This window comes from Erinaceus europaeus, chromosome 11, assembly GCF_950295315.1.
Source record: "Erinaceus europaeus chromosome 11, mEriEur2.1, whole genome shotgun sequence".
Lineage (NCBI taxonomy): Eukaryota > Metazoa > Chordata > Mammalia > Eulipotyphla > Erinaceidae > Erinaceus > Erinaceus europaeus.
This window is the reverse complement of record NC_080172.1, coordinates 80,908,333-80,931,067: the sequence shown is the minus strand read 5'-3', so window position 1 is coordinate 80,931,067 and position 22,735 is coordinate 80,908,333. Positions and strand designations below refer to the sequence as shown.

General features: G+C 35.8%; 1 protein-coding gene across 1 annotated transcript in view; it reads right to left on the bottom strand.

Annotated features, from left to right (window-relative positions):
• LOC132541424 (uncharacterized) overlaps nt 1–22,735 on the bottom strand; it is a 260,618-nt gene that overhangs the window by 61,576 nt on the left and 176,307 nt on the right. The gene's annotated exons all lie outside the window — the stretch shown is intronic.

Here is a 22,735-nt window from a genome sequence, read left to right as displayed (position 1 = left end):
TAGTATAGGATTAAAGAAGAAAGGGAAAACATGTGAAGGCTGATAGAAAGATATGAGAGAATGATCACATGTTTGACTGAGCCTTGAATCAAGAAAAAAAAAAAAGCATGCTGCTGCCTCCTATTAGAAAATAGCAAAATAGTTAGTGTTAAATGAGCACAAAAATTCACAAAGCTTTCAGTTGTGTTTTGGTTAGAAACGAAAATGTTCAATCAAAGCTTTAGAGTCAAGATTCTCAATGAAGTACAGGTAGATCTCCAGATCTATAAATTATTTTTTTCTTTATTTTTCCCTTTATTTGGGGATTGATGTCTTACAGTTTCCAGTACATACACATACATAACATTTCTCAGTTTTCCACATAACAATACAACCCCCACTAGGTCCTCTGTCATCCTTTTCCAGGACCTGTATACCCCCCCTCAACCCACCCTAGTGTCTTTTACTTTGGTGCAACACACCAACTCCAGTCCAGATTCTGCTTAGTGTTTTCTCTTCTGCAGATCTATACATTTTTAATCAAAATTCATTGGATTAAGAATAACAATCTAAGGGAAATCTAGATCAAATTCATACTGACATAGTTTTTATGAAACAAGAAATACAGAAGTGCTCTGTAAAATATAAAGCCACATACAGTTTTGACTTCTAGTTATTTTATCATATAAAATGATCATTTATAAATACACTACTTTATGCTAGAGGGACTGCACCACAGTACAAGTGCACATTGCAAGTAAAAAAAATTTAAAAGGCAAAAAGTTTGTGTAAACAAATCTCAGATTTTCATGCTGTTCTGTATTTCCTGAACAAATAGCAAGACTTTGTCCTTTTGAAAATAAAAGGGGGCAAAAGAATAATTTATATTGTTAATTTATTAATCCATTACTATTTTAGATGAATTTATTTATTTCTGACTGTCACCATATTGAATTTTTCATTACGTATCCTTTAAGCCTTTTTTTTTTTTTTTTTTTTTTTTTTTTTTTACCAGAGCACTGCTCAGCTCAGGTTGGAGGGGAGGAGGAATTGAACCTGGGACTTTGGAGCCTCAGGTATGAGTGTCTTTGCATAACCATTATGCTATCTACCTCCTGCCCAAAGCCTGTATTTCTATCTAAGAACATCTTCCAAGACACAAAGTAGGAGAACTGTCCTAGAGAATGGTTCTGAGATAGAAGTACTGTGCGCTTTGAGAGCACATGGGGGAAATATCAAGTCTATATTTTCATGATTAGAACAGTTTTCTTGAGGAAAATGACTAAATCTACAAGTCCACATAAATTACCAAACCTATCCTGAAAAGAATATCATTTGAAAGAACAACTCAACCTGGAGTTCATAGCATATAAATACATCTCGGTGAGAGCAAAACTTAAGAACACTAGTTTTCTATTTGGGGTATAACTTATAAAGCCTTTGTTTCACTCTTTACAGAGTTATCTACCTTTTCTGTCCAGAAAATAAATATGTAACCACTCAGGTCAAAATTTCCTTCCACTAATGTAAAGCTCAAGAAACATTTTTTTTTTTACCTCCAGAATTATCACTGAGGCTCAGTGCCTGCACTACAAATCCACTGCTGACCATTTTTTCCATTTTATTGGCTACAACAGAGTGAAATTGAGAGAGGAGAGGGAGATAGAAAGGGATAGAGAAAGAGAGACACCTGCAGACCTTCAGCACTTGTGGGGTGACCTCCCCGCAGGTGGGGAGCTAAGGGCTCAAACTGGGATCTTCATGCAGGTCCTTGCGTTTTAACTAAGTGCGCTTAACCCAGTGCAATACTACCTACCCCCCCACCACCAATATCTTTTGTATACTACCACTTGGAAAAGTTGCAAATACTGCAAAGGAAAAAAAAAAACAACTCTGGTCTGAAGTTGAAGGGATACATACTGTGGCCTTAGTTATTAATTAAATGTTTTAAAACATTACTTATCAGTGTGCTTTTTCACTGTCAGAATGCCTCAGGGCTCTGCACAGCAGGTCCTCCACAGCTTTCAGGGAAGAGCTGCCAAGAGTTCTTGCCCAGTATTCACAGCTATATTTGTTCACTCTATTACAATGTATACTGTGCTTCTCCTAGTGATTTCACTTTAATCTATGTAGAAAATAATTCAAAAACACAGACCAATCAGTCTGCCAGATAACAAAGAAATCAGAATTGAACATTAGAATACTTATGTTATTTCTCAAGAAAAAAAATTCCACAGCTGCCACTAAAACTGCTCAAAAGAGAGTTGAATCAATACCATTTCCTAACCTCTGTTAGGGATTCAAGGTGACAACTACAAATATCCAATAAAATATGAGTGTGTAACTACTAGCATGTAGGCATCATATCTCATCTCTTCCATAGTTTGTATATATTTCAATAAATATTTTTAAATGTTGCTTGCCAATATTTTCTTTAAATCTACTCCTTTGTGTTGTTACAATAGTAGTAAGCCAAGGAAATACTAAACTTGCACAATTGTAAACAACTTTATTAGTAATAATTTATTATTATTATTTTTATTGGGGAATTAATGTTTTAAATGATAGAGTGCATATTAATTCCCTTCATCCATGTACCCATGTACCATGTCAGCAGAGGGAAGAAAGCCCAGTTTCTGCTCTTTTGTCAATCCAACTAATAAGGAATTGAAAAACTTGAAGTAAACAATTTGCAACTTGTCAAAATTTATCGAGATTAATTATTTAGAAAAAAACTGAAAGTTTTGGAGGGTTGATTATTATAACATTTTTAATAACTGAAAATTGAAAAATAAAAGAAAAAGAGTTTCTTTCTTGACATAATGATCTGAATTGGAAGCATACCATTAATATGAGCTTCAACTAAAAGTATGCTATAGAAAGATAAGGTGTCTGGAAGCATGTGATCTATAGATACACTATTATTCTCTACAGTCACATGCTTCCAAGTAAATTAGATAAAGGAGATAGGAGTGGCTTACCTGATTGACTGCATTCTCTACCACGCTGGAGGACCCAACTCCGAGACCCTGGGCATTGCATGGGAGATTCACGCAAAGTAAAAGCTTTACAAAAAGTAGAGGAATGGTGTAGTTTCTCCTCTAAGGATAATATTTCCTCCATCTCCATTTCACACCCTGGCAAGATGATAATGATGATGATGATGATGATGATGATGGTGATGATGATGATGATGATGATAATGGTGATGATGATGATGATGATGATGATGATATAGTAGCTGTAGTAGCATAGTAGTCATAGTAGTTGTTGTGGTAGTTGTAGTAGTAAAAGCCAAGGAGATAGCACAAGATTTGCAATGGTAATATCTAAGACACTTTTGGGGGGGGGATTGGTGGTACAATAAATACTATTGTTGGTGCATATATAACACTTCTCAGTTTTCTGTCTTTTTTCTTTATTAGGAGTTTAGTTCCTCAGTGCTCCAGTCATCAAAGGTCTGTGTCTCCACCCCACACCCTTAGATAACAACTATAGTTCTTCCACAGTCTTAGATATAGATTGACTTTCTCTTCTTTTTCATATTCCTGTGTTTAATTCTCTATATTTGCATATGAGTAAACATCCAAGATTTAATTTTTTGTACCCCCAATAGCCAGAGCTGAGTAGTCTAGTTAAAATAGATAAGTTAAATATTATATTAGAGTTAGGCTAGTATAAGAGCTAATAATGTATGACCAAACAAGAGTTCCACATGATTGATGCAATCAATTAAATAATTAAGGCTCCTGACCTTTGTGTTTATGAGTTTTTATAAGAAATTCCAGGCAAAGGTCAGCAAAATAGATCACTCGGATAGTGAGCAAGGTTTCAGCCCAAATCCCACTGTATTGAAGGAAGATTGAGTGTTGTGGTTTCTTTCTCTCTCTCTCTCTCTCTCTCTCTCTCTCTCCACCTCTCTATCTCTAAATATCCTAATTTATTAACTCTAACCAAGATTCAAGAGAGTACTGGGTATCAGAGAAGGGGCAAGGAAATCAAGGAGATTGAAAAGATATAGGAATTACCCAAGTTCCTTCTCAGCTAGTGCATCTGGGGCCTACACTAGTTTTATAGCCTATCTACCTCTTTCTGAAGCTGAAATGAACAAAATGGGTATAGCATTACAGAAACTTTGAGGTGTAAAACATGAAAGTGAAACAAGGTATGCAGGAGTCAACTACTCCATCTATGATAGAGCACAAATGTTCTTCTCTATTGGTATGATCTACTATATCTAAATACTTTTCAGTTGTTTTAAAAATCTTAAGTGATTTTACATATGCAATGAAGTTAAAATAGATATCCCTAAATAAATATTTAGCTTGTGACCAAGAAGACTGACAACTAAAACTTTGCAAAGGGATTTTTTTTAATATACTTACATATATATTATATACTTTATATACTTACTTTTTATACTTACTTGAAAAGAAAGCCTATTTTCTCCTCTGAGTCTAGCCAATCTAAATTTAATTCTCTTGCTTTATTCATGAAAAACATTTTCTTATTAGATAAAAATTCTATTTATAACACCCCCAGTGGAAATTATGTGTTCACAATGTGAAAGACCACACTTAACATATATAGTAAGTGTAATATTCTTAAAAGTAAGTTTTCTACACAATTTGATTTCTGTCAACAGGCCACAGAAAACAACATAGTGTTAATTAAGCTTAAAAATTCTCTTTCCATTTTAAGACTAATTAGCATATAGCACTTTCATCAGGTTTATTGAAAACTTATACTACAGAATTAGTTTCATCAAACATTGCTTTGTAGCATAGAAAGCCCTTTCCCTTCAACTTCCCAAATGCAATACATAAATATATCTTTTCTCTAATAGGAGAAACTTAGAATTCTTTAATGCCTGTCATTTTCTTCTGTTTCCTGCTGCTGATGCCTAATATTTTCTTTTGTATTGCAGTTGGTAACTTGTGTATACAATTTCTTATCTCCTCATGTATCCTGCAATAAGTCCTCAAGTTTCCTTCTACCACCTCCCTCCCTTTCCTTTCCCAAAGTCCTTTGCTTTGGTGCAATACACCACAGAAAGTTCAAGTTTCACTTTGGGTGATTTCTCTCTCTGAGCTTATTTCTTAAGTTCCACTTAAGATATAACTTAAGTTAGGAAATAACAGTGTTTGCCTTGTGTGTGTGTTTTTTTTAAGCTTACTTCACTTAGCATAATGTCTTCAGGTTCCATCCAAGATGATGCAAAGATGACTATCATTTTTAATAACTGAGTAGTAGTCCACTTGTGTATATATACCACATTTATTTTTCTTATCCATTAATATGTCCTTGGATATCTGGGCTCTTTCTAAGTTTTGGCTATTATAAACTGTTCTGATATTTTGGCCCCAGAACCAAGTAGTTTTGATTATAATAGCTCTGTAGTATAGTCAGATGGCAGGAAATGTGATGCCTCCTGTCTTACTCCTTTTACTCAAGATTGCTTTGGCAATCTTTGGTATTTTCTGGTTCCACATAAAATTTTTGTAGCTTTTCTTCTATTCCTTTAAAGAAATTTGGTGTGGGCACAGACAGTGGGACTCCTGGTTAAGCACAAACATTTGAGTGTGTAAGGACCCAGGTTAATGCCCCTGCCCCCTCCACAGGGATGAAACAGTGCTGCAAATGTCTTTCTCTAGCTTTCCTCTCAATTTCTCTTTGTCCAAAATAAATAAATAAAGATATATTTTAAAAAATTAATTTGGAGGTACCTTGATGAAGATGGCATTAAATTTGTATATTTGCACAGGATGGTTATTTTACTATGTTAATTTTTCTAATCCATGAGCATGGGACTTCGTTTCTTTTATCTCTATTTCCTTAAAGAGTGACTCATAATTTTTGGTGTACAAGTCTTTAATTTTCTTTTTTATTTGCACTTATATTTTTATTTCTATTTTTTATTTCAATTTCCCAAGTATTTTATTATTTTTAATTCTATAATAAAAAGAGATTGATTTGGGGATATCTTATAATTTAGTGTTTGCATGAAGGAATGCCTCTAATATCTGAATGCCACAATATTAAATTTATAGCCTGCTAAATCACTATAATGTTCAGTAATTTTTCAAAGTTTTCTAGTGGAGTCTTTGGGATTTTCCACTGATACAATCATATCCTCTGCAAACTGTGGCAGTTTAACTTCTTTTCTAATCTGCCCCCCATTCAATTATTTTCTCTTGCTTGATTACTATGGCTATGAATTCCAAGACTATCTTTAATATTAGTAATAATAATGGGCAGCCCTGCCTTGTAACTGATAGAAAAGGGAAGGTTCTGGGTTGCTCACAATGTAGTATAATGTTGGCTGTATATCTGCTGTATATCAGTTTAACTAGTTTGAAGAATTCTTCATCTATGCCCATTTTTTTTAGGTGCTTTGGTCATGAAAGGATGCTGGATCTTGTCAAAGGTTTTCTCTGTATCTATTAAAACAATCATGGGATTTTTGTTTTACTTTTGTTAATATGGTGGATCACATTTATTGATCTACATATATTGAGCCAGTTTTGCAAGCCTGGGATAAAACCTACTTGGTCATGGTTCATGATCCTCTTAATGTATTGCTGTATCCAGTTCACTAGAATTTTATTGAATATCTTAGCATCTATATTCATCAGGGATATTGATCTATAGTTATCCTTTTTTGTTGCATCTCTGCTTTTGGTATCAGGGTGATGCTGGCTTCATAGAAGATGTTACAGAGAGTTCCTGTGTCTGATATTTTGGAAAAACTTGAGAAATATAAAAAGAAATATAAACTTCTTAAAGACTTTGTAGAATTCATTTGTAAAATCCTCTGGGTCTGAACTTTTGTTGTTGGGGAGGTTCTTGATTACTATTTTAGTTTCTTTATCTTGGTCTATTCATGTTTTCCAGCTCCTCTTGATTTAGTTTTGGGAGGGTATATGCTTCTAAGAATGCATCTATCTCTTCCAGACTCTAGTTTGATATCATATAGTTGTTCAGAGATGCTTCATATGTTATATTGGATTTTCATGGTGTCTGTTGAGATGTCTCCCCTTCCATTTACAACACAATTTATTTAAATCTTCTTTCTCCCTTGTCTTTTTAGTGAGTCTGGGCAGGGGTTTATCAATCTTATTTACCTTTTCAAAGAGTCATGTCTCAGCTTCATTCATCTTTAGCATGCTTTTTGTTTTCTGTGTTGTTGATTTCTGCTCTAATTTTTATTTCATTCTGTTTCCTTGCTTTGAGTGACCTTTGTTTTTTTTCTAAATCACACAGACGTCTGGTTACTTATTTGAGGTTCTTCTTGTTTCTTAATGTGTGCTAATATGGCTTTGAATTTCCCTTTTACTACTGCTTTAGCTGTGTTCCAAATATTCTGACAACTTGAGTCTGTTTTCATTTGATTCCAGAAACATTTTCATTTCCTCTTTCATTTATTCTTTCACTCAATAGTTACTAAGTAATTTACTGCTGAGTTTCCATATTTGGGATTTTCTGCAGCATTCTGCTTGCTGTTGAATGTTAATTTAATTCCACTGTGTGGTGAGAAGACACTTAGAATTATTTTTATGCTTCTGAATTTGTTGATGGGTTTGGGGCCTAGCACATGATCTATTTATGAAAATATCCCATGTGAGTTTGAGAAGAATGTATGTTCTACTTTCTTTTGGAGGGGGGATGGAGAGTTCTGAAAATGTTAGTAGGTATAACCTATTCAACTCTCCATTTAATTGTTGTTTCCTTATTGATTTTCTGCATGGTTGATTTATCTGCTTGAGAGAGTGAGAAGTTAAAAATCTCCAACTATTATTGCATTGCTATCAATGTACTTCTTCAAGTGTTTCAGTAATTGTTTTTCATATTTTATTGCCTTTTTATGTTGATTATTGTGACCTCCTCTTGGTTGATTGACACTCTGAACATTGTATAATGTCTGTCCTTATCTTTTACTGCTTTAAATTTTTTTGAAATCCATTATCAAACATTAGTATCAGACTGTCTCTGTCTGCTTTTCTTTTAAATTCCTACTAAATTAGCCATCATGGTCCAGAGTTTACCAGGGTCAACCACTATTAAAAATTAACTGTCAGGTACTTAGTAAGAAATATTCATTTTATGAAAATAAGTAGTTACTGTAGATTTACAGATCAGATATGTGGTTGTAAATACCAAAATGAAATCAATGTATGTGGTCAAATGTACTTAGATTTGATTACAAAAGAAAATTTAAGTAAATCACCAAAGTCAAAGAAGTGATAAGTTGACCTTATATTTGATACCAACATGTCCTAATCCTTAATTATTCTCATCCACTCTGCTATGCTTCATGAAACAAGTGAGGAATGACTCATATGTTGTGTGAGACTGCAAAAGGGGTGATAGTAGGTAGAATATTTAACGACATAAAATATAAGATAAGGTATATATAGGACTATAATAGAGAGGAGATGGGTTTTTAATGAAGATCAATAAAATGTATGTTTAAAAAATAATGATAATAAAATGGGTGTTTAACTCCTGCTAGAAAATTCAAAACAGGAGAGATAGAAGTTAAGTAACAAAGGAGAGATGCCTAAACTTATAAGACTACTTCCTACAGTTTCCCAAGGCAATTTTGCCTAAATATTTCTTGTGTATCAAATGATATCTATATGCTCTAAGAGTTAATGCCAGATTAACATCTAGCATACCTCATATACTACCCAAAGGGACTCCAGAAATAATATGAAAAGGTATAAAGTGTCACTATCAGTGGAAGTGCAAAAGAATGGTCTACAGATCTGCCAGTGAATGGGAACTCCCTTATTAAGCCACAAAATCACTCTCTGAGGGAAAGCATAATGTTATCCAGACACAGGAAGGATAAAGATACCAGGCAAGTCATAACCGGATTCTGACCTAGAGTCTCTTCATTCTTTCTTCTAATTCTGTTAGGACATAAAAACTTCATGACAGGAAGTAGGAAATGAGTCAACCACAATCGCTATCAGGAAGGTAGAATTTCACATGCAGCAGAAACGCTGAATGAAAACTGAAGTATAATTATTCCATGGGAATATACATATAAGTTTATGAAATAACTTAGAGTAACTCTAAATGTTTCTATATAAAAGTAGTTAGAAAAGACAATGAATGAATCAAATTTCCAATGAAAGTGCAACAAAGAATTCTCATTACTGAAATCAAGAATAAAGATATAGGAAGAGATTTCAGGAACCCACCAAATCACCAGTAAGCGCAAATACGTGTGGCTCATGGACAGAGAGGATCCTAGGGAGAGATTAAGTGGCTGTTAATAGTCCAGCAGTTTACCAGTTGAGGCACCACCTCCAGTCTGTTTTACCAACAAAAAGATAGCTGAAGAGAGGAGAGGACTCCCCTAAGACTCACCAATTACAACGGTGAGTCTCCATTGCTACTGCCCTCAGAGGCTGGAGCAGCAGGGGGGAGACCCAATGCTGACAACAGGGGACAAAGAACAAACCAAGAAACTCAGGAGAAGAACTATACCTTGGTGGCCTAGCAGTTGGGCTATGTGGTGGGCACCTTTCCATGTTGTTCTCCTGTTGAGAATATAGTGAATAGTTGCCTTAGAACCAACAGACTATAAATGGGACATGCTCAGAAACTCACAAGGCCCAGCAATGCTGCCCAGCTTGACAGAGAAGCTGAATTGAGCCTGGAACTTTGGATCCTTGGGGTGTGAGAATTTCTTTGCATAACCACTGGATTATCTCTGCCCCACCCTGCTTTATCTCCTGGTCAGGAGTGAGGGATTAAGCTAAGTAGCCTATTTATAGTTTAAAATCCCTCAGGCTCCCATTGCCTACAGGGAAGAAAAAGAACAAAAGAGGCATTAAATGGCACTGTGCTTCAACTCAGGGATTAAAATAACATTGAAACAACTGTTAATTTCCACAAATGTGAGCCCTTTAAGTACCTTATTTAGACACAAGTCAATCCAGGAAAGAGTGATCACTAATTTGAAAAGTACTGAGAAAGGGATCTCATAACATACTACATAAAATGGTTAAAACAACAAGAAGAAATATTGGAGAAATGAACCGCCACAAGTCCAGCTAAAAACACCCCAAAGATTGAAGCACAAAATAATGAGGTCAACACACAAACACTCATTAAGGAAATAATCACAAGAGTGAGTAAAGAGTATGAAAGAATTGTCATCAGAAATGCAAAACAGCAAATGAGACTCTGGAAGAAAACAGTAATTATCTCAAGGTTATTAGAGAGCTGAAAGCTGAAATAACTGAACTAAGAACACAACTAGCTGAATAAGCTAAAACAGTATTAGGACACAGTAACAAAATAGATGAACTCCAGAAAACAGTAGAGGGCAGAGAGAATAGAATCAATGAGGGTGAAGACAAAATTAGCAAGATTGAGGAAAAATTAGAGACAACCAAAAAAGAAGTAAGAGATCTCAAAAAGAGATTAAGAGATACTGAAAACAACAACAGAGACCTATGGGATGACTTCAAAAGAAACAATATATGCATTATTGGCTTACCAGAGGAAGAAAGAGAGGAAGGGAAAGAAAGCATTCTTCAGGACATAATAGCTGAGAACTTCTCTAGTCTGGACAACTTAAAATACATAAAGGTTCAAGAAGCCCAGAGGATCCCAAACAGAATTAACCCAGACTTAAAGACACCAAGACACATCATATTTAGAAAGGAATAAGGATAAAGAATCCTGAAGGCTGCAAGAGAAAAAGAAAGAGTCACCTACAGAAAAAAAAACCATAAAATTAGTAGTAAACTTCTCCACACAAACACTACAGGCCAAAAGAGAATGGCAAGAAATCTATCAACTGCTCAATGAGAGAGGCTTTCAGCCAAGAATACTGTATCCTGCTAGACTGTCATTCAGACTAGATAGAGGCATAAAAACTTTTTCAGACAAGCAACAGTTGAAAGAATCAACTATTACCAAGCCTGCCTTGAAAGAAGTTCTGAAACGTCTTCTATAAATAGTCAGACCACTAGAAATATACCATCTATCAGAACACTCTAAAAATCTATAAGAATGGCAATAAAATATCTTCAATATTTGATATCAATAAATGTCAATGGCCTGAATACACCTATTATAAGGCACAGTGTAGGAAGATAGACCAGAAAACACAACCCAACAATATGCTATCTACAGGAAACCCACCTAACTCAGTGGCATTCTTCTATGCAAACACTAAGTTAGAAGAAGCTGAAATCCAGAAATCAATTCCTTTTACTATAGCAATAAAAACAATAAACTATCTAGGAATAAACCTAACCAAAGAAGTGAAAGACTTGGATACTGAAAATTATGAGTCACTACTCAAGGAAATTGAAAAAGACACAAAGAAGTGGAAAGATAACCCATGTTCATGGGTTGGAAGAATTAACATCATCAAAATGAATATACTACCCAGAGCAATATACAAATGTAATGCTATCCCCATCAAGATAGCAAGCACATCTTTAGGAGAATAGAACAAATGCTACAAATGTTTATCTGGAACCAGAAAAGACCTAGAATTGCCAAAACAATCTTGAGAAGAAAGAACAAAACTGAAGCATCATACTCCCAGAACTCAAATTGTATTAGAGAGCCATTGTAATCAAAATTTCTTGATTCTGGAACATGAATAGACATAATGACCAGTAGAATAGAATTGAGAGCCCAGAAGTAAGACCCCACACCTATGGACATCTAATCTTTGACAAAGGTGCCCAGGCTATTAAATGGGGAAAGCAGAGTCTTATCAACAAATGGTGTTGGAAAAAATGGGTTGAAACATGCAGAAGAATGAAAGTGAACCACTATATTTCACCAAATACAAAAGTAAATTCCAAGTGGATCAAGGACTTGGATGTTAGACCACAAAATATCAGATACTTAGAGGAAACTATTGGCAGAACTCTTTTCCGCATAAATGTTAAAGACATCTTCAATGAAATGAATCCAACTACAAAGAAGACTAAGGCAAATATAAACCTATGGGACTACATCAAATCACAAAGCTTCTGCCCAGCAAAAGAAACCACTACCCAAAACAAGAGACCTCTCCCAGAATGGGAGAAGATCTTTACATGCCTTACATCAGACAAAAGTTTAATAGCCAAAATATATAAAGAGCTTACCAAATTCAACAACAAGAAAATAAATGACCTCATCCAAAAATGGGGAGAGGTCATGGACAGAATATTCACCACAGAAGAGATCCCAAAGGCCAAGAAACACATGAAAAAATGCTCCGAGTCTTTGACTGTCAGAGAAATGCAAATAAAGACAATAAGGAGACACCACTTCACTCCTGTGAGAATGTCATACATCAGAAAAGGTAACAGCAGCAAATGCTGGAGAGGGTGTGGGATCAAAGGAAATCTCCTGTACTGCTGGTTGGAATGTCAGTTGGTGCAGGAGAATAGTCTGGAGAACTCTCAGAAGGCTAGAAATGGACCTACCCTATGATCCTGCAATTCCTCTCCTGGGGATATATCCTAAGGAACCCAACACACCCATCCAAAAAGATCTGTGTGCACATATGTTCTTGGCAGCACAATTTGTAATAGCCAAAACCTGAAAGCAACACAGGTGTCCAACAACTATGAGTGCCTGAGCAAGTGGTGGTATATATACACAATGGAATACTACTTAGCTATTAAAAATGGTGACTTCACTGTTTTCAGCAGATCTTGGATGGAGCTTGAAAAACTCATGTTAAGTGAAATAAGTCAGAAACAGAAAGATGAATATGGGATGATCTCACTCTCAGGCAGAAGTTAAAAAACAAGATCAGAATAGAAAACACAAGTAGTACCTGAACTGGAGTTGGCATGTTGCACCAAATTAAAAGACTCTGGGGTGGGGGTGGGGGTAATACAGATCCAAAAAGGATGACAGAGGACCTAGTGTTGGTTGTATTGTTATATGGAAAACTGAGAAATGTTATGCATGTACAAACTGTTATATTTACTGTCAAATATAAAACATTAATTTGCCGATAAAGAAATTAAAACTAATAATGAAAAATAAAAATAGAAAAATCATAGTGCAAGTTATTTATTAGAGCATAAAATTCCTCAACGAAGAAACAGAGAAGGTGCAGGTGCTGTTTTTTTAGTGTGCAATTGTACTGAAGAAATTGACTAGACATCACACTTTTTGACATGACATGATGCATCCATCACAGTGAAATCAGAAAAGCAAAGAGATTATGAAACATGGAACAGAAGATTTATTACAGTAATTAGACTGTCTATAGTAGTAGGAGAAGTGGTAAAATAAATATTTAAGAGGGAGAATTGGGAAATCAGATGAGTCACAAAGTAGTTAATCTATGTAACCAACTATGTACAGACATCTAAATAGAGTAGAGGGAAAACTGATGACAATCTGATCTATTGCCTTCTTAAACTCTAATACTATAAGGAACCTTCTGCATTCTCCTTAAAATCCTTATTTCTTCAAGTCATGGAACTTCTAGGATTTAGCTTGTATTTCTTGGTGCCTCCTGATTCCTTAACCTTATTCCCTTAACCTGTTATACTGCCTCTCCTAACCTCAACTGAATCAATGCAACCAATGCCACCACTCAACATTATGCTGCCACTGCCTCTTCACTTCTCATTGTATCTAGAGAGACAAGCCTGAGATGTCAACCTTCCAACTCCAATAATCTGATGAGACCTTTCCTAACACTTGGTTACCTAGTGCCATTTCAAATGGTGCGTTCACTTACAAAGTTCTAGCCGCTATATATAGGCTAAGGCCTATGAGACTGTATTCATGAATACATGTATCCATCAATGAGAGACAACTATATACCTCAAAGTAAAAGTGCTCAGTAGTACACTGTGATTAGACTTAGACCTAATAATCTCAGAAAGCAAGTACAAAGGCCTAAAGAAGTCATCATAAATAGTTTTATCTAATGTTTACTACTTGGACCTAGATAATCTCTTCTCATACTCACCACTTCCCTCAGTCACTCTATCTACTCAAATTACTACACAAAAGAAAGTATGATATATTTTCTAGTCTATTCTGACAGAAGTAGCATTATTGTCATCCCCTGATATTCTTTAAAAGAAACACTGTATACAATTATTCAAGAGATATACAAGTAAAAGTATATATTACCTAAAGGATAATTATCCCTAGGATAACCTTTATCAGAATCATCAGACAAGTAATTTAAGACTAACTTAGACCCCACTAAAGTCCTTGGTGTATTTCTTTCCTAATTTGAGGCCAGACCTCACAAACCTAGTACCAGTTCGGATACAACAAATGACTTTCAATGATTTAATAACTGGGAGAAAGTCTAACCTTGCCAGGTAAAGTAAGGACTACAAAAGCTGGATGAGGGTAAAAGAATGACCCACTTTTATGATGACCTTTTTGGCCAATACCAGACCAACCCATCATCTGGGGCCATAGTTAGGGGGTCCTTGGATTGCCACATAGATATGATGGTCCTAGACCTCTAATAGATCCCTCTTTCTGCCATCACTTGTCATTGTAACTTCATCATAAGCCCTCTTGTGGGCCTCTCCAGGACTGCCCCACTCTCTAAAGGAGTCTGGGTCATCCTACTCTACACTCAAGGGACACTGGTCCTGAAATGAGTGCAGCCTAGAATGTTCTCAGCTATGACTATGAACTGCAAGCTCAGAATGAAAGAGACTCAGAGATTACACAGACTTGGTGCTAAATATAAATATATATAGTCCCAGAATCAGAATATTAGGGTAAACAGTTTATATACTTTCCTCATACCCATAGTAAAAAAAGTCAAGACTCAAAAGTTATATTTCTATATTTCTATATTCTATATTTCCATTTCTATGACTTGCTGAAAAATAAAAAGTATAGTAATAAATAATAGACTAGGGAGGGCCAGGCAGTGGAGCACCTTGTTAAGTACAAACATTACAGTTAGCAAGGACCTGGATTCAAGTTCCTGGGCCTAACTGCAGGGAGAAAGCATCACAAGTGGTGAAGCAGGTCTGCAGGTGTCTCTCTGTCTCTATCTTTATCTCCCCTACCCCTCTCAATTTCTCTGTCCCTATCAAATAAATATACATAAAAGGTTGACATAAATAAATAAATATTTTTTTAAAAAAGAATAGATCAGGGATGGTGGTGGTACACCTTGTTAAGTGCACACACCATAGTGTGCAAGGATCCAGGTTCAAGCTCCTGGTCCCCACCTGCAAGGGGAAAGTTTCAGGAGTGGTGAAACAGGGCTGCAGGTGTCTCTCTGTCTCTCTCCCTCTCTAGCTCCCCCTTTCTTCTCAATTTCTTACTGTCTCTACCTAATAAATAAAGATAATAAAACTTATTTTAATTAAAGAACGTATCATGCTTTCTAGGATTTAGAAGCAAATGGAGAAATTGGCTACCTAGCAGCAACACAAGGGAATTCAAAAATATTCTTCTATATACTGATTATGGTGGCAGTGACTCAAGTGTTTGCATTTGTCACAGCTCAAAAACCTTTTCAGTAAATTAATAAATTAATTTCATGTAACTTAAAAGTGTGCTCAATAAAAATTATAAACAAAAGACCTATAGTTTTACATTAAAAGTTAAACATTCTAAAGGAAAATATATTTGATATTGTTATTTTGAGTATTCAAAATTCTAAACCATACAAACTATAAATTTAACTACACAAAAATGTGAAACTTTTGTTCACTAAAAAAAAAAAAAGTTAAACGGGACAGTTGGTGGCACACCCAGTTAAGCACACATAGTTGCGAAGTACAAGGGCTCATTCAAGGATCTGGATTTGAGCTGCCACTCCCCACTTACAGGAAGACACTTCACAAGCTGTGAATCAGGTTTGGGGTTGTCTATCTCTCTCTCCCTTGTTACTCACCCCCCTCAAATTCTCTCTATTCTATCCAATAAAAAGGAAAAAGTGAAAGGTCACCAGAAGCAGTGGACTGGTAGTGCTAGCACCAAGGCCCAGCGATAACTCTGAAGGGGAAAAAAAGTTAAAGAAGCAAGTGACTCATGCATTTGCAAACAAGCAACAGCTAACAGAATTCATTACCACTAAGCTAGACCTTCAGGAAATACTAAAATGACTTAGGTAAAATTAAAACATAAAATAACCTTACACATAGGTGGTAAACAAATAAAGCAGGAAAACAAGCAAAGTCCAAAGAAGATTAAGCTCTCAAATTGCAGAACTGCTGCTAACAAAGGGACTGGGTGGGAGCTTGCAAGTCAGAGGCGGTTCCATGGACTTAGGTAGAGGGATATTGAGTACTTTGGTGCTGGGGGTGGGTAAGGTATTTTGAAGGGAGAATTGGTACTTAAATTAATAGGGCTGTAAAATGGAGTTTTGCGGTTTATTTTTAAATATATACAACCCATGCTCTTTTCTGGCCATGCAGAGTAATTAGGCCATGGATTTCACAAGCTTATAACCAGTACAAACGTGGCAAGTTGAGATACACTTTTTTGCATTGAAAAATGTCATGACTTTTCTGACAAACATATATATGTCAGACAAGTATATACATGTACCAGAAAAAACGTTAAGATTTGTCAAAGCTGAGTGAGATACTGGAGTTATGTCTATATTTTACAATATTTTACAAAGGAAGAAATAAAACACAGAGCTAGAATTACCAGCTACATTTTGACTGTTTATACTCTTCCAAATGTGAAGGCAATCTAAATTTTGGGTCAGAACTACAAAGTGTACTGTTTGCATCCCAGGCATTTATATGGCCAGTAATTAGAAAGGAAGTATTTACTATTCCATCATGTGAATATTTTAACTTGTAGTGTGTTTTAAACGTTATGTATGAGTGAGAATATTCATAGCGAATTGTGGTAGAGTAAATACCACACAAATATAGACAATATGATAAATTCGCTAACTGGGTGACTGGTCAAATATTTAAGACTGCTGAACCTTTTTCATTAGACCCTGAATGTCTCACCTGGGGGATTAGTTAACATGTAGCTCCCTGTGTCCTATGTCCTAAATTCCAATTCAGTCCCTTTGGAACTGGACCCTGAATCTCCCTTTTTAATACGAGCCAAGATAGTTCTGAGACAGGTTACAAAAGACTTCACTGAGAAAATAACTACTCTGGAACAATACTCTCAAAAACAAGTATCATAAGTGAGAAAGTGGTGGCATAATTTCCATGAATTTCTGTAGTTGAATAAGCCCTGCACTTTTCTATATGATTTCAGTGACAGGATGCCATATTAGGCCATCTAATTTTCATTTCCACTGACAGCAAAAGGGTATGTCTTTTAAGATAATTTCCAGACAAAGGGCATTTTTCTCCTTGTTTATCCATTGAGATAAATAAAAAGGATGGCTTTTCTACTTTGTATCTTCTGTCAAGTGGCCAGAAGCATAACTGATATTATCATCTTTGCACTCTAGACCATTGTAAAACTATCTCCACTGATGGTCACAAGCGTTTAAGACACTTATCCTCATGCCATTTGATAGGTAAGAAAAGAGAGAAATAATTAACAAGAAAAAATGAAAACATGAATCTCAGTTGACCAAACTTTATACTGAACCACACTGTGCAATTGCTTTTCACAGGCATGAATAAGTGTGAGTGCACCTGGCCCATTTTCTCCATGCAGTGTGAAAATTATATTAAAATTGAAAATTTCTACGGAAAGGGGTACAATATACTAGGTTCCATTTTGCAACTAGCTATTTGGGAATGCCTGGGAACATTACCTTTTTATCCTTAACAAAATAATATTTGATGAAAATTAAACATGAATTGGGGACAGACAAGATCTTTCCCTCCATTCTGGAGTAAAGCTTCCTCAATACGCCTGGATTGATGGCCTTGACATTCTGGTTCTGGGTGTTTTTTTGTTTGTGTGTAAATTGAGGCAAATATACAGAAAGGAAATTGGCCATCTGCACCATGTTTAGAAGTGCTAAGTACCTTCATTATCATACAACCAATCTCCTGCACCCTTAATCTTGCAATACTGAATCTATACACTTAAAACAACTGTTTCCCACTATCCCTTCCATTGGACCTATAAATTATCATTTTACTTACATTTATTTGTTTGTTTGTTTACTTATTTTAATGGGAGAGATACAAAGATGATGATGGTGATGAGAGAGAGAGGGAGAGAGAGATACAAGAGCACTGTTCTGCTCTGCTTATGGATGTGCTGGGTATTGAATCTGGGAGACACTGTCTTGCAAACACTAAATACCTATTATGGAGAGATGAGAGATTATATCTATATGTCACCAACTGTACTCTAAATCATAAAATCCTCCAGTAAATTATTAAAAATGGAAATACTAAATAAAAAACAAAAAGTTACTTCTCATATTTCATGTTGAGACTCCACATGGCTTTGATGCAGTGTGGAAATCTATATTAAAAATTTTGATGCATAGCATATGAAATAGTAAGTATGTAAGTAAGTACAAAAATTATTTTATTTCTTTCTTTAAAGATTTATTTATTATAAAGAGCTGAGCATAGCTCCTTTTTTTCACTTATGGAGTTCAGGATTGAACCCAGGGCCTCCTGCATGTAATAGTGTGCACTACAAGAAAATTTTCATCCACTATTTTTTAAGTCTAGTTACTGTTTCAAAAACCAATTAATATTTTATTATGCATTTTATTATAAATGTAAAAGTAAAACATATGCCTATAGTAGCACAGTGAATAAGAAAAATCTGAATATATCATAAATTAAGAAGATAGATTACAATGCTTAGAGAAACTGTAGGATAAAATTTTTTAAAAAAGAAACTTAAATGAAATATGAAAAAAGAAAGGTAAAAAAGGGGAGACAGGAAGATGGCGGACTGAGAAGCTGCTAGCAGTGTGTGCTTTGATCACATCTTCTGGAAACAGTAGGATTTTCTGCATTTAGCAGGCCAGTGTCAATAAGGGGTCCTAGTGGTGACACCAAAGAGGTGACTATAATTTAATTTGGGTTAAGAATTATAGTAAAGGTGGCATGGACTAGCGGGCGGCTGCTAGAGACTTCCCAGGCGGCGCCGGGCAAGGCGGGTGCGCCGGGCATTGTCCTCCGCCCGGGAAGGCGGCTCCTCCGCCGGTTGCAGAGCGCTGCTGGGCGGCCAGCAGAGGACCCGGAGGGAGCACTATAGCTCAGGGGCTTTTTCTTGGGAGTCTCCAGGGACCACCGCGACCCTGAGGGCAGATCCAAAGACTTCTTAAGTGTAGCTCTCATTGGATCAAAGGACTTGGAGCTAGTTTTCATTTTCGAGAAATCCTTTAAAAAAGTCTGGAGGGGGGTTTTTCCCGGAAGATGGCAGACTGAAAAGCTGCTAGCCGCTGAGCTCTGAACACATTTCCTGGAAACAGTATGATTTTCTGCCTTTAGCAGGCCAGCCAATAAGGGGCCATAGCGGTGACACCAAGGAGGTGACTATAACTTAATTTGGGTTAAGAATTAGAGTAGGGGAAATAAATTCTTTTTTTCTTCCTTTTAATTTTCAAGCGTACCTCCTTCCCCGCCCCCCCATAAGCAGTCCCTGGGGACCAGCTCCTAGCAGGATACCCCACACCACCAAACAGGGTGCTTTTTTGAATTCACTGATACACATTTGGGAATTTCCTTGAACTGCTCTTTAATTACAACTCTTTTTCTTATCTTCTACCTTTTCTCTCTCTTGTCTCTCTCTCTCTTTTTTTTTTATTCTTGTCATACACTTCTTCCTTCTTCTTTGCCTTTCTGAATATGTGAATTATTTTGGGGAAGAAATCTGACTCAGAGTGGACTCTCTATGTGTGTATCTCTGCTCTAGTTCCCTTTCCCCTCTTGTTAACCCTAGAATATACAGTGGATAGTAGATTTGCATAACTGTCTGTTCTTGCTATCCTCTCTTTCTTTTCTCTTTCTTCACTGGGATTTGGTTACTATTTTTTCAAGGACTGGAGAAATTGTTTGGCTAACTGGTAACGATTAAACTTCTTCAATACTTACTTCAGTTGCTACTGTAATTCCGGAGGTTGGTGAGTGCAATTGTCATAAAGGTATTTAGTACAGTGTTATGTGTACTCAAGAAACAACAACTGAGGAACAACAGAGCATAAAAAAAAAAGAAACACATAAATCAAAAAAATGGGTAGATCAAAAACAAACAAAACTGCTACTCCAATGAATGAAGACAAGAGCCAAGAAGAAACTACAAATCAGCCAGAAGTAACCATAGATAAGAAAAGTATGCAAGCAATAATAAACTTATTAATCACAGAAATGAAAACAACATTGGAGGAAAGGAATGGCAGTATTAGGGAAACAACAGTTGAGACCCCCAAGGAAAATACTGATTATCTTGAGGCAATTAGAGAACTGAAAGCTGAAATAGCTGTAATGAAGAAAGAAGCGGAGGCAAAGGAAAGCAGACTAACAGAAGCAGAAAACAGAATTAGTCAGACAGAGGATGAGTTAGAGAAAACAAAGAAAGAGGTGAAAGAGATTAAAAAGAGATTGAGAGACACTGAAAACAACAACAGAGACATATGGGATGATATCAAAAGAAGTAACATACGTATAATTGGCCTGCCAGAGGAAGAAAGAGAGGAAGGGGAAGCAAACTTTCTAGAGGAAATAATACAAGAAAACTTCTCAGACCGGAATAACAGAAAGGATATCAAGGTTCAAGAGGCCCAGAGAGTACCAAACAGAATCAACCCAGACATGAAGACACCAAGACACATCATAGTCACAATGAGAAGAAGTAAGGATAAAGAAAGGATCCTAAAGGCTGCAAGAGAGAAACAAAAAGTCACATACAAGGGAAAACCCATAAGATTATCTGCAGACTTCTCCACTCAAACTCTAAAAGCCAGAAGGGAGTGGCAAGATATCTGTCGAGCCCTGAATGAAAAAGGGTTTCAACCAAGGATAATATATCCTGCTAGACTTTCATTCAAACTAGATGGAGGGATAAAAACCTTCTTAGATAAACAACAGTTAAAGGAGGCAACCATCACCAAGCCGGTACTTGAAAGAGGTACTAAAAGACCTCTTATAAACAAGAACATCACTAAAATACTTGCAATATATCAGAGCAAACAAATTTTTTTTAGAACAATGGCACTATAATACATTAAATCCATAATATCAATAAATGTCAATGGCTTAAACTCACCCATCAAAAGGCACAGGGTGGGGGGATGGATCAGAAAACATAACCCAACCATATGCTGCTTGCAAGAATCCCATCTGTCACAACAAGATAAACAAAGACTTAAAGTGAAAGGATGGAAAACTATTATACAGTCTAATGGACCACAAAAAAGGGCAGGAACAGCCATTCTCATCTCAGACACAATAGATTTTAAATTAAATAAAGTAATCAAAGATAGGCAAGGACATTACATAATGATTAGAGGATCAATCAGCCAAGAAGACTTAACAATTATTAACATCTATGCACCCAACAAGGGACCATCTAAATACATTAATCATCTACTGAAAGAATTTCAAAAATACATCAATAGTAATACAATAATAGTGGGAGACTTCAATACCCCACTCTCACACTTAGACAGATCAACAAAGCAGAGAACCAATAAAGATACAAGAGAATTGAATGAAGAGATCGACACACTAGACCTCTTGGACATTTTCAGTGTCCTTCACCCCAAAAAACAGGAATACACCTTCTTTTCAAATCCACATAACACATACTCAAGGATAGACCACATGTTAGGCCACAAAGACAGTATCAATAAATTCAAGAGCATTGAAATAATCCCAAGTATCTTCTCAGACCACAGTGGAGTAAAACTAACATTTAACAACAAACGAAAAATTATTAAAAGACACAGAATTTGGAAACTAAACAACATGCTCCTTAAGAACCACTGGGTGAGAGACTCACTCAAACAGGAAATTCAAATGTTCCTGGAAACTAATGAAAATGAAGACAAAACCTATCAAAATATTTGGGACACAGCTAAAGCAGTACTGAGAGGGAAACGTATAGCCATACAATCACATATTAAACACCAAGAAGAAGCTCAAATGAATGACCTTACTGCACACCTCAAGGACTTAAAGAGGAACAAAGGAACCGTAAAGCAACCAGAAGGTCAGAAATCACTAAAGTTAGAGCAGAAATAAACAACATTGAAAATAAAATAACCATACAAAAGATCAATGAAGCCAAATGTTGGTTCTTTGAAAGATTAAACAAAATTGACAAACCCCTAGCCAGACTCACCAAACAAAAAAGAGAGAAGACTCAAATTAATAGAATTGTAAACGATGCAGGAGATATCACAACTGACAACACAGAAATCCAGAGAATACTGAGAAACTTCTATAAAGAACTATATAAATATAACTTATATATATATATATAATATATATAATTTAATTTATATATATAATATAAATATAATATATATATATAACTTCTATAAAGAACAAGCTAGAGAATCTGGAAGAAATGGAACAATTCCTAGAAACCTATGCACTTACAAAACTGAACCAAGAAGAACTACAAAATCTAAATGCACCAATCACAGACAAAGAAATTGAAACCATTATTAAGAATCTCCCCAACAACAAAAGTCCTGGACCAGATGGCTTCACAAACGAATTCTACAAAAATTTCAGGAAACAGTTAATACCCATACTTCTTAAGCTTTTCCATAAGATTGAAGAAACAGGAACCTTGATACCAAAAGCAGATAGGGACAGAACAAAAAAGGAAAACTACAGACCAATATCTCTGATGAACATAGATG